A 12,863-nucleotide genomic window follows, 5' to 3' on the forward strand; every position below is an offset into this window, starting at 1 on the left:
GTTCGCTTTACCTAGAACAAGTATGAAACTAGAGGTACTTTGTAGGTGTGATATGATAGGTTTGCAAGATAATAAAGAACACGTAAATAAAAAGTAGGGGCTGATTAGATAAAGATGCAATAAAGTAAATAAAGTGAGTGAGGAAAAGTGGTGGTAGGAGTTGTGGAATTGTCCCTAAGCAATTGACTACTTTACTTTACCGATAGCAAGTTTTATGTGGGAGAGGCCACTACTAGCATGTCATCCCTGACTTGGAATTCTATGCACTTATGATTGGAACTAGTAGCAAGCATCTGCAACTACTAACGTTCATTAAGGTAAACCCAAGAATAGAATTAAGATATATTGGTCCCCCTTCAATCCCGTATGCATCAATTTCTATGCTAGGTTGAAGCTTCTGTCACTCTAGCCCTCCAATACATAGTCCTATCAACATACAACTAACCCTATGGTGTGATACACGCATGCGCTCATATGATGGGCACCAAAGGACAGCAGCATAACCACAAGCAAATTAAATAAATCATAGCAATTTATCAACCACCAATAGGACAACGAAAATCTACTCAGACATCATAGGATGGCAACACATCATTGGATAATAATATGAAGCATAAAGCACCATGTTCAAGTAGAGGGTACAGCGGGTTGCGGGAGAGTGGACTACGGTAGCTAGAGGGGGGAAGGTGATGGAGATGTTGGTGAAGATGATGGAGGTGTTGGTGAAGATCACGGTGATGATGATGGCCCCCGGCAGTGCTCCGGCGCCACCGGAAGCAAGGGGGAGAGGGGGGCCCTTCTTCTTCTTCTTCCTTGACCTTCTCCCTAGATGGTAGAAGGGTTTCCCCTCTGGTCCTTGGCTCCCATGGCTTGGGAGGGGCGAGAGCCCCTCCGAGATTGGATCTGTCTCTCTGTCTCTCTTTGTTTCTGCGTTCCATGATTCTGTCCCTTCACCGTTTCTTTTATATCCGGAGATCCGTAGCTCCGATTGGGGTGAATGTTTCGCCCAGATTTTTCTCATAAAATTAGCTTTTTTGCGGCAAAGGAAGAGCATCAACCACCTTACGGGTGGCCCAGGAGAGTGCCAAGCGCGCCTAGGGGGGTGGGCACGCCCACCTATCTCCTGGCCACCTCGGGCACCGTTTCGCATTGATTCTTCCTCCGGAAAATCCCAAATATTCCAAAATAATTCTCCGTCCTTTTTATACCATTTGGGTTCCGTTTGATATTGGGTTTCTGCGAAACATAAAACATGCAACAAACAAGAACTGGCACTGGGCACTAGATCAATATGTTAGTCCCAAAAATAGTATAAAAAGTTGCCAAAAGTATATGAAAGTTCAAGAATATTGGCATGGAACAATCAAAAATTATAGATACGACGGAGACGTATCAGCATCCCCAAGCTTAATTCCTGCTCGTCCTTGAGTAGGTAAATGATAAAAAGATACTTTTTGATGTGGAATGCTACCTAGCATAATCTTGATCATAAGTTTAATTATGGCAAGAATATTAATACACGAGTGATTCAAGGCAATAGTCTATCATTTGACATAAAAACAATAATACTTCAAGCATACCAACCAAGCAATTATGTCTTATCGAAATAACCTAGCCAAAGAAAGCTCATCCCTACAAAATAATATAGTCTAGCTATGCTCTATCTTCATCACATAAAGCATTCAAATCATGCACAACCCCGATGACGAGCCGAGCAATTGGTTCATACTTTTTAACACGCTTCAGCTTTTTCAACTCTTACGCAATACATGAGCGCAAGCCATGGACATAGCACTATGGTGGTATATGGTGGTGGTTGTGAGGACAAAAAGGGAGAAGATAGTCTCGCATCAACTAGGCGTATCAACGGGCTATTGAGATGCCAATCAATAGATATCAATGTGAGTGAGGAGGGATTGCCATGCAACGGATGCACTAGAGCTATAAATATTTGAAAGCTCAACAAAAGAAACTAAGTGGGTGTGCATCCAACTTGCTTGCTCACGAAGACCTAGGGCATTTTGAGGAAGCCCATCATTGGAATATACAAGCCAAGTTATATAATGAAAAATTCCCACTAGTATATGAAAGTGAAAGCATAGGAGACTCTCTCTATGAAGAACATGGTGCTACTCTGAAGCACAAGTGTGGTAAAAGGATAGTAACATTGGCCCTTCTCTCTTTTTCTCTCATTTTTTTATTTTCTTTTTAAAAAAAAATTGGTGGGCTTCTTTGGCCTCTTTTTTTTTATTTGGGCTTCTTTGGCCTCTTTTATTTTTCATAAAGTCCGGAGTCTCATCCCGACTTGTGGGGGAATCATAGTCTCCTTCATCCTTTCCTCACTGGGGCAATGCTCTAATAATGATGATCATCACACTTTTATTTACTTACAACTCAATATTACAACTCGATATCTCTAAAAAAGATATGACTCTATATGAATGCTTCCGGTGGTGTACCGGGATGTGCAATGCTCTAGCATAGCAATGACATCAAAAAATGGACAAGCCATGAAAACATCATGCTAGCTATCTTACGATCATGTAAAACAATATGACAATGATGGAACATGTCATAATAACAGAATCGTGGAAAGTTGCATGGCAATATATCTCGGAATGGCTATGGAAATGCCATAATAGGTAGGTATGGTGGCTGTTTTGAGGAAGGTAAATAATGGGTTCATGATACCAGCGAAAGGTGTGCGACACAATAGAGGCTAGCAAAGTGGAAGGGTGAGTGTGCGCATATCCATGGACTCACATTAGTCATAAAGAACTCATGTACTTATTGCAAAAGTCTACTTAGCCCTCGAAGCAAAGTACTACTACGCATGCCCCTAGAGGGATAGATTGGTAGGAAAAGACCATCGCTCGTCCCCGACTGCCACTCATAAGGAAGACAATCAAAAAACACCTCATGCTCCAACTTCGTTACATAACGGTTCACCATACGTGCATGCTACGGGACTTGCAAACCTCAACACAAGTATTTCTAAATTTCACAATTACTCAACTAGCACGACTCTAATATCACCACCTTTATATCGCAAAACTATTGCAAGGAATCAAACATATCATATTCAGTGATCTACTAGTTTTATGTAGGATTTTATGACTAACCATGTGATGACCAATTCTTGTCATCTCTCTAGATATAAGTGAAGCAAGAGGGTTTAATTCTTTCTACAAAATATATGCCCATGCTCTAACAAATATAAGTGAAGCAAAAGATCATTCTACAAATGGTGGTTTTCTATGTAACGGGAAACAGGTAATCCAAACTTCAAATGATATAAGTGAAGCACATGAAGCATTCTATAAGGCCATACTCAAAAGATTTAAGTGAAGTGCAATGAGCATTCTATAAAACAACCAAGGACTATCTCATACCAGCATGGTGCATAAAATAAAACTGAAAACTAAATGCAAAAGACGCTCCAAGACTTGCACATATCGCATGAACGAAACGAATCCGAAAACATACTGATACTTCTTGAAGAAAGAGGGGATGCCTTCCGGGGCACCCCCAAGCTTAGACACTTGAGTCTCCTTGAATATTTACTTGGGGTGCCTCGGGCATCCCCAAGCATGAGCTCTTTCCTCTGTTCCTTTTCCTCATATCGAGACATCCTCGATTAGACACTTCATCCACACAAAACTTCAACAGAAAACTCTGTAAGATCCGTTAGTATAATAACGCAAATCACCACTCTAAGTACTGTTGCAAACCAATTCATATTTTGTTTTTGCATTGTGTCTACTGTAATATAACTTTTCCATGGCTTAATCCACTGATATAAATTGATAGATTCATCTAAACAAGCAAACTATGCATCAAAAACAGAACCTGTCAAAAACAGAACAGTCTGTAGCAATCTGAACATTCACCATACTTCTGGTACCCCAAAAATTCTACGAAAATTAGGGAAAATAAAAAAGTTGTACAGAAAGACAGATCAAAAGGAATCAGAACCAATTGACGTTTCAGTTAAAAATATAAAATACCGCACTACAGCCAAAGTTTCTGTCCTGCACCGTACAAACAAACAAGCATTGTAAACATCCTAAAGGCAAGCCTGGGCACATTATTTTTATAATACAATGGAATTGTACAACGGGCTAATTATTTTTGATGGAAACTTTCTGTAATCAAGATTCACAAAGTTTTCGTGAGCATGAACAAAGTTCAAGGAGCTCTCCCACTTCAACAATGCTTGTCTTTCTCACTTTCACTTTCCTTTTTGAAAAGTTTTGGGTTCCCCTCTTTATTTTTTTTGTTTTTAAACTATATAAAAGAACTCAACAGAAATAAATGACTCTCTAAAACTTCCGGGTTGTCTCCCTGGCAGCGCTTTCTTTAAAGCCATTAAGCTAGGAGTGCTCAAGTAATGAATCCACCCGGATCCCAAGGTATATCAAAGACAATTTTAATTAACAATGATTTGTATTTTGGTAGTGAGCACAAAGTAACATATATCATGCAACAACAAAGTGTAACCCTCTTCCTATGCATTGGCATGTCATAAAAGTACAATTCATGCACACATAGTAAAGGCCAATGCATAGTATAAACAGTTTCTTGCAATTCTATCGTATTGCAAACATAAAGAGGCGGAGATACAATTCCTCTTTCATAATAATTGCAAGTAGGAGCAGCAAGCACATGCATATTATATCTATCAAAATTATCATGTGCAATGGTAAAAGGCAACCCATCAATATAATCCTTAATAAGCACAAACTTCTCCGATATAGTGTAGTTTGGAGAATTCAAAAAGAAAATAGGACTATCATGCGTGGGTGCAATAGCAACAATTTCATGTTTAACATAAGGAACTATAGCAAGTTCATCTCCATATGCATAATTCATATTGGCATCTTGGCCACAAGCATAGCAAGCATCATCAAAAAGGGATATTTCAAGAGAATCAACAGGATCATAGCAATCATCATAGCAATCATCCTTCGGTAAGCACGAAGGGGAATTAAACAACGTATGAGTTGAAGAGTTACTCTCATTAGAAGGTGGGCACGGGTGATCAATCTGCTCTTCCTCCTTTTGTTCTTCGCTCTCCTCATCATCTTTTTCATCCAATGAGCTCACAATTTCATCACTTTCTTCTTCCATAGCTTCCTGCAAAATATTAGTCTCTTCTTGGACAGCGGAGACTTTCTCAATAAATGCACTAATATAGTAATTGTATTCATAATTTTCATAGCAATATCTAAGTAAAGCAAGATTTTCAGGCCTATAAACATCATCATCAAAAGCTTCATACTTTTCAAACAAAGATTCAATTTCATAAGCACCCTTAAAAGCTATGAATTCTTCTATTTGTTCCACATCATAGTAATCATATATACCATTAGCATAAGAAGCCAAGGTTTTATCATCATTAAATTTGCATGAAAAGGGAAGGTGTGGAGCCTTCATCCTAGAGCAACAAGTAATATCATAGTTCAAGCATAGTTGCCTAGCATACCAACGTAATATATGAATTTGATCCCATAATAGTTTCCCTTTTGTGTCAAGCGATAGTCCCTAAAGTATTCACGTTGATCCAACGTGTCTCCCATAACATAATTGAATGGGGTTTTCTCAGGATTATCAAAGTAGTACATAATATCTTGAACATAACGAGCATCGAGGGTTTTAGGAGGTTCCCCATCTCCATGAGTAGCATCTACACCTAAAAATTTTTGTATTTCGTGTTCCATATCCATAACTAAAGATAGAGAACAACTTAGAATAGAAAATAAAAATTACTTAGTGATAAAGCAAACAAGCACACACGAGAATATTCACCCCACGCTATGACTCCCCGGCAATGGCACCAGAAAAAGGTCTTGATAACCCGCAAGTATACGGGATAGTTGTAGCCTCTTTCGATAAGTAAGAGTGTTGAACCCACCGAGGAGCCAAAGGTAGAAGAAATACTCTCTCAAGTCCTATCGGCCACTGATACGACTATACGCACGCTTGACGTTCGCTTTACCTAGAACAAGTATGAAACTAGAGGTACTTTGTAGGTGTGATAGGATAGGTTTGCAAGATAATAAAGAACACGTAAATAAAAAGTAGGGGCTGTTTAGATAAAGATGCATTAAAGTAAATATAGGGAGTGTGGAAAAGTGGTGGTAGGATTCGTGGAATTGTCCCTAAGCAATTGACTACTTTACTAGACCGATAGCAAGTTTTATGTGGGAGAGGCCACTGCTAGCATGTCATCCTTGACTTGGAATTCTATGCACTTATGATTGGAACTATTAGCAAGCATCCGCTACTACTAACGTTCATTAAGGTAAAACCCAACCATAGCATTAAGATATATTGGTCCCCTTCAATCCAGTATGCATAAATTTCCATGCTAGGTTGAAGCTTCTGTCACTCTAGCCCTCCAATACATAGTCCTATCAACATACAACTAACCCTATGGTGTGATCCACGCGCGCGCTCATATGACGGGAACCAAAGGGCAGAAACATAACCACAAGCAAATTAAATAAATCATAGCAATTCATCAACCACCAATAGGACAACGAAAATCTACTCAGACATCATAGGATGGCAACACATCATTGGATAATAATATGAAGCATAAAGCACCATGTTCAAGTAGAGGGTACAGCGGGTTGCGAGAGAGTGGAATGCTGTAGATAGAGGGGCGAAGGCGATGGAGATGTTGGTGAAGATGATGGAGGTGTTGGTGAAGATCGCGGTGATGATGATGGCCCCCGGCAGCGCTCCGGCGCCACTGGAAGCAAGGGGGAGAGGAGGCCCCTTCTTCTTCTTCTTCTTCCTTGACCTTATCCCTAGATGGGAGAAGGGTTTCCCCTCTGGTCCTTGGCTCCCATGGCTTGGGAGGGGCGAGAGCCCCTCTGAGATTGGATCTGTCTCTTTGTCTCTCTTTGTTTCTGCGTTCCCAGATTCTGCCCCTTCACCGTTTCTTTTATATCCAGAGATCTGTAGCTCCGATTGGGGTGAATCTTTCGCCCAGATTTTTCTCATAAAATTAGCTTTCCTGCAGCAAAAGAAGAGCATCAACTGCCTTACGGGTGGCCGAGGAGAGTTCCAGGCGTCCCCTATCTCCTGGCCACCTCGGGCACTATTTCGCGTTGATTCTTCCTCTGGAAAAATCCCAAATATTCCAAAATAATTCGCCGTCCGTTTTTATCCCGTTTGGATTCCGTTTGATATTGGGTTTCTGTGAAACATAAAACATGCAACAAACAAGAACTGGCACTCGGCACTCGATCAATATGTTAGTCCCAAAAATAGTATAAAAAGTTGCCAAAAGTATATGAAAGTTGAAGAATATTGGCATGGAACAATCAAAAATTATAGATACGACGGAGACGTATCAATGATCTGGTGCAATGTCTTGTCAGTTTCGACTTGGTGTTCCCACCATCCTTCTTCAATATCATGACGCACGTCCTAGTTCACCTATGCGAAGAGATTGCTGTTATGGGTCCTGTATTTCTACACAATGTGTTTCCCTTTGAGAGGTTCATGGGAGTCTTAAAGAAATATGTTCATAACCGTGCTAGGCCAGAAGGAAAAATCTCCAAGGGCCATGAAAATGAGGAGGTCATTGAGTTTTGTGTTGACTTTATTCCTGACCTTAAGCCGATTGGTGTTCCTGAATCGTGGCATAAGGGCAAACTGGGTGGAAATGGCACGCTGGGACCGAATCAAATAATATGTATGGACGGGCATTCTCCCACTGAAGCATACTACACAGTTCTAGAAAGTTCCGCCTTGGTGGCTCCGTATATGGAGTAACACAAGAATATTCTAAGCTCCAAATACCCGGAGAAGTCTGAAGACTGGATTACACATGAACAAACGAGGACTTTCGCCGGTTGGTTGCAGACACGTGCCATCCATGACGACACTGGTGAAGATGACATGTACTTGTTGTCCCAGTTACCATAATCGAATATAATGCCTTTCAAAGGTTACGAGATAAATGGGAATACATTTTACGCGATCGCTTAAGATAAAAAGAGCACCAACCAAAACAGTGGTGTCCGCTTTGATGCAGCAACCAGTAGGGGAAAGGACACATATTATGGCTATATAGAGGAGATATGGGAACGTGACTATGGAAGTGATTTGAAGGTCGCTTTGTTTCAGTGCAAATGGATCAATCTGATAGGAGGCCACGCAAAGGAAGACCCACAGTACAAAATGACAACCTTGGATCTCAACAATCTTGCGTACGCAGACGAACCATTCATCCTAGCCAATGATGTGGCGCAGGTTTTCTATGTGGAGGACATGTCTACCAAGCCGAGAAAAAGAAACAATAAGGAAGCGAATACATCATACGATGTGCCAAAGCGCCACATAGTTCTTTCAGGGAAAAGAAACATCGTGGGAGTGGATGACAAGACAGGCATGTCGGAAGATTATGAAAAGTTTCATGAAATTGCTCCCTTCACAGTGAATGTTGACCCGAGCATCCAGTTAAATGATGAAGATTCTCCATGGTTACGGCGCAAAAGGACATACGCAAAGAAAAAGATTCACACCCAAAGATCCCACTTTGGGATGTGACCGGCTTTACTGTCATCACTTTCTTCTCTAGTCAGTTTCCAGACTTGTATATCTGAAAGGTCCAACTTTGGACAAACCATAGGGAATCTTTGTAATAGTTAGGGTGCTTATGGGTTTTGCCATTTTAAATGTGTACTTGTGTGCTTCGGACAAATGTCAGCAATTTTCAACCCTTTTCGACTTCATTTGCTATTTTTCATGCATTTACTGATTTTTTTATCTAAATCACCCTGAAATTGAAAAGCACTACAAATGAACTTTGAAAAAAGGTTGAAAGTTGGCATGGTATCATCATTTCACCCACATAGCATGTGCTAAAAAGTTAAGAGGGTTATGGAAAAAACTAGACGCACTTCGTGTATAAAATGGACAATCTCTTTCAACGTATCAGGGTTTCGGACGAAAACTCATCTGTTACAAAGGCATTTCATTTTTTTAAACTTATTTCAATTCCAGACTTTTTGTGTGTTCAGTATGCACCATTCAAAGCCACGTCATCAATTTTCAACCATTTCTGACTTCATTTGCTATTATTCATGTATTTACTGATTTTTTTAGCTAAATGACCCTGAAATTAAAAAGCACTACAAATGAACTCTGAAAAGGTTGAAAGTTGGCATCGTATCATCATTTCACCCACATAGCATGTGCTAAAAAGTTGAGAGGGTTACGGAAAAAACTGGATGCACTTCGTGTACAAAATGGACAATCTCTTTCGAAGTATCAGGGTTTCGAACAAAAACTCATCTGTTACAAAGGCATTTCATTTTTTAAACTTATTTCATGTCTAGACTTTTTGTGCATTCAGTATGCACCATTCAAAGCCACGTCGTCAATTTTCAACCATTTCTGACTTCATTTGCTATTTTCATGTATTTACTGATTTTTTGACCTAAAGGACCTTGAAATTAAAAAGCACTACAAATGAACTCCGAAAAGGTTGAAAGTTGGCATGGTATCATCATTTCAACCACATAGCATGTGCTAAAAGTTGAGAGGGTTACGGAAAAAACTGGATGCACTTCGTGTATAAAATGGACAATCTCTTTCGAAATATCAGGGTTTCGAACGAAAACTCGTCTGTTACAAAGGCATTTCATTTTTTAAACTTATTTCAAGTATAGACTTTTTGTGCATTCAGTATGCACCATTCAAAGCCACGTCATCAATTTTCAACCATTTCTGACTTCATTTGCTATTTTCATGCATTTACTGATTTGTTTTGAGCTAAATGACCCTGAAACTGAAAAGCACTACAAATGAACTCTGAAAAGGTTGAAAGTTGGCACAGTATCATCATTTCACCCACATAGCATGTGCTAAAACGTTGAGAGGGTTACGGCAAAAACTGGATGCACTTTGTGTACAAAATGGACAATCTCTTTCCACCCTCGTTCATCAGCCTCAATAGCTCGTTTCACCCTCGTTTCCAGGAGTCCAAATCATTGCTGAACATGCCCATGGCGTGATTGTTAATCTTTTTCATCTTCGGATCATCCCACGGTTGTTCTATGTTATCATCCCGGTCGGGGAACTTGAATCTCTTGTGCAACTTTGTTAGGAGCAATTGCGTCAAATGTTCTTTACAAAGGCATTTCATTTTTTTTAAACTTATTTCAACTCCAGACTTTTTGAGTGTTCGGTATGCACCATTCAAAGCCATAGCTACTGGTACATACCCTCATCCCCGAGGGTGAACTACTCCCTCCTCGTCATGGAGAGCGTCGGGATGATGAAGATGGCCCCCGGTGATGGATTCCCCCTTCGGTAGGGTGCCGGAACAGGGTCCTGATTGGTTTTTGGTGGCTACAGAGGCTTGCGGCGGTGGAACTCCCGATCTAGGTTATTTTCTGGATGTTTGGGGATTTATAGGAGAGGTTGGCATCGAGAACAAGTCAGGGGGCCCCACGAAGAGTCCACGAGGCAGGGGCGCGCCCTCCACCCTCATGGGACCCACAGCCTCCCCTCCGGTAATTCTTCGTTTAAGTAATTTTTATATTATCAAGAAAATATCTCCGTTCATTTTCAGCGCATTTCGAGAACTTTTATTTCTGCACAAAAATAACAGCACGGTAGTTCTGCTGAAAATAGCGTCAGTCCGGGTTAGTTCTAACCAAATCATACCAAAATCATGTAAAAATATTGTAAACATGGAATGAATACATCAAAAATTATAGATACGTTGGAGATGTATCAGCATCCCCAAGCTTAATTCCTGCTCGTCCTCAAGTAGGTAAATGATAAAAACTGAATTTTTGATGTGGAATGCTACCTAACATATTTATCAATACAATCTTCTCTATTGTGTCAAAAATATTCAGATCCATAAGATTCAAAACAAAAGTTTAATATTGACATAAAAATAATAATACTTCAAGCATACTAACAAAGCAATCATGTCTTCTCAAATAACATGGCCAAAGAAAGCTATCCCTACAAAATCATATAGTCTGGCTATGCTCTATCTTCATCACACAAAATATTTAAATCATGCACAACCCCGATGACAAGCCAAGCAATTGTTTCATACTTTTGATGTTCTCAAACTTTTTCAATTTTCATGCAGTACATGAGCGTGAGCCATGGATATAGCACTATATGTGGAATAGAATGGTGGTTGTGGAGAAGACAAAAAGGGGAAGATAGTCTCACATCAACTAGGCGTATCAATGGGCTATGGAGATGCCCATCAATAGATATCAATGTGAGTGAGTAGGGATTTCCATGCAAAGGATGCGCTAGAGCTATAAGTGTATGAAAGCTCAAAAGAAAACTAAGTGGGTGTACTTCCAACTTGCTTGCTCACGAAACCCAGAGCATTTTGAGGAAGTCCATCATTGGAATATACAAGCCAAGTTCTATAATGTAAAATTCCCACTAGTATATGAAAGTGACAACATAGGAGACTCTCTATCATGAAGATCATGGTGCTACTTTGAAGCACAAGTGTGGTAAAAGGATAGTAGCATTACCCCTTCTCTCTTTTTCTCTCATTTTTTAATTTTTTTATTTGGCTCTGTCTCTTTTTTTGGCCTCTTTTTTTCGTCCGGAGTCTCATCCCGGCTTGTGGGGGAATCATAGTCTCCATCATGCTTTTCTCACTGGGACAATGCTCTAATAATGATGATCATCACACTTTTATTTACTTCTCAAGAATTAGAACTCAATGCTCAAAACAAAATATGACTCTATGTGAATGCCTCCGGCGGTGTACCGGGATATGGAATGATTCAATAGTGACATGTATGAAAAAATTATAAACGGTGGCTTTGCCACAAATACGATGTCAAGTACATGATTATGCAAAGCAATATGACAATGATGGAGCGTGTCATAATAAACGGAATGATGGAAAGTTGCATGGCAATATATCTCGGAATGGCTATGGAAATGCCATAATAGGTAGGTATGGTGGCTGTTTTGAGGAAGGTATATGGTGGGTGTATGGTACCAACGAAAGTTCCGCGGTACCAGAGAGGCTAGCAAAGGTGGAAGGGTGAGAGTGCGTATAATCCATGGACTCAACATTAGTCACAAAGAACTCACATACTTATTGCAAAAATCTATTAGTTATCGAAACGAAGTACTACACGCATGCTCCTAGGGGATAGATTCGTAGGAAAAGACTATCGCTCATCCCCGACCGCCACTCATAAGGAAGACAATCAATAAATAAATCATGCTCCAACTTCATCACATAACGGTTCACCATACGTGCATGCTATGGGAATCACAAACCTCAACACAAGTGTTTCTCAAATTCACAATTACTCCACTAGCATGACTCTAATATCACCATCCTCATATCTCAAAACAATCATAAGGAATCAAACTTCTCATTGTATTCAATGCACTTTATATGAAAGTTTTTATTATATCCCTCTTGGATGCCTATCATACTAGGACTAATTTCATAACCAAAGAAAATTACCATGTTGTTTAAGAATCTCAAAATAATATAAGTGAAGCATCATAGTTCATCTATTTCTTCAAAATAAAACCACCATCGTGCTCCAAAAGATATAAGTGAGGCACTAGAGAAAATGACAAACTACTCTGAAAGATATAAGTGAAGATCAATCAGTAGTCAAATAATTATGTAACTATGTGAAGACTCTCTAACATTTAAGGATTTCAGATCTTGGGATATTATTCAAAAATCAAGCAAAACAAAATAAAACAAAATGATGCTCCAAGAAAAACACATGTCATGTGGTGAATAAAAATATAGCTCCAAGTAAAGTTACCGATGAACGAAGACGGAAAAGGGGATGCCATCCAGGGCATCCCCAAGCTTA

Source organism: Triticum aestivum, chromosome 4B (genome assembly GCF_018294505.1).
Source record: "Triticum aestivum cultivar Chinese Spring chromosome 4B, IWGSC CS RefSeq v2.1, whole genome shotgun sequence".
Taxonomy (NCBI): domain Eukaryota; kingdom Viridiplantae; phylum Streptophyta; class Magnoliopsida; order Poales; family Poaceae; genus Triticum; species Triticum aestivum.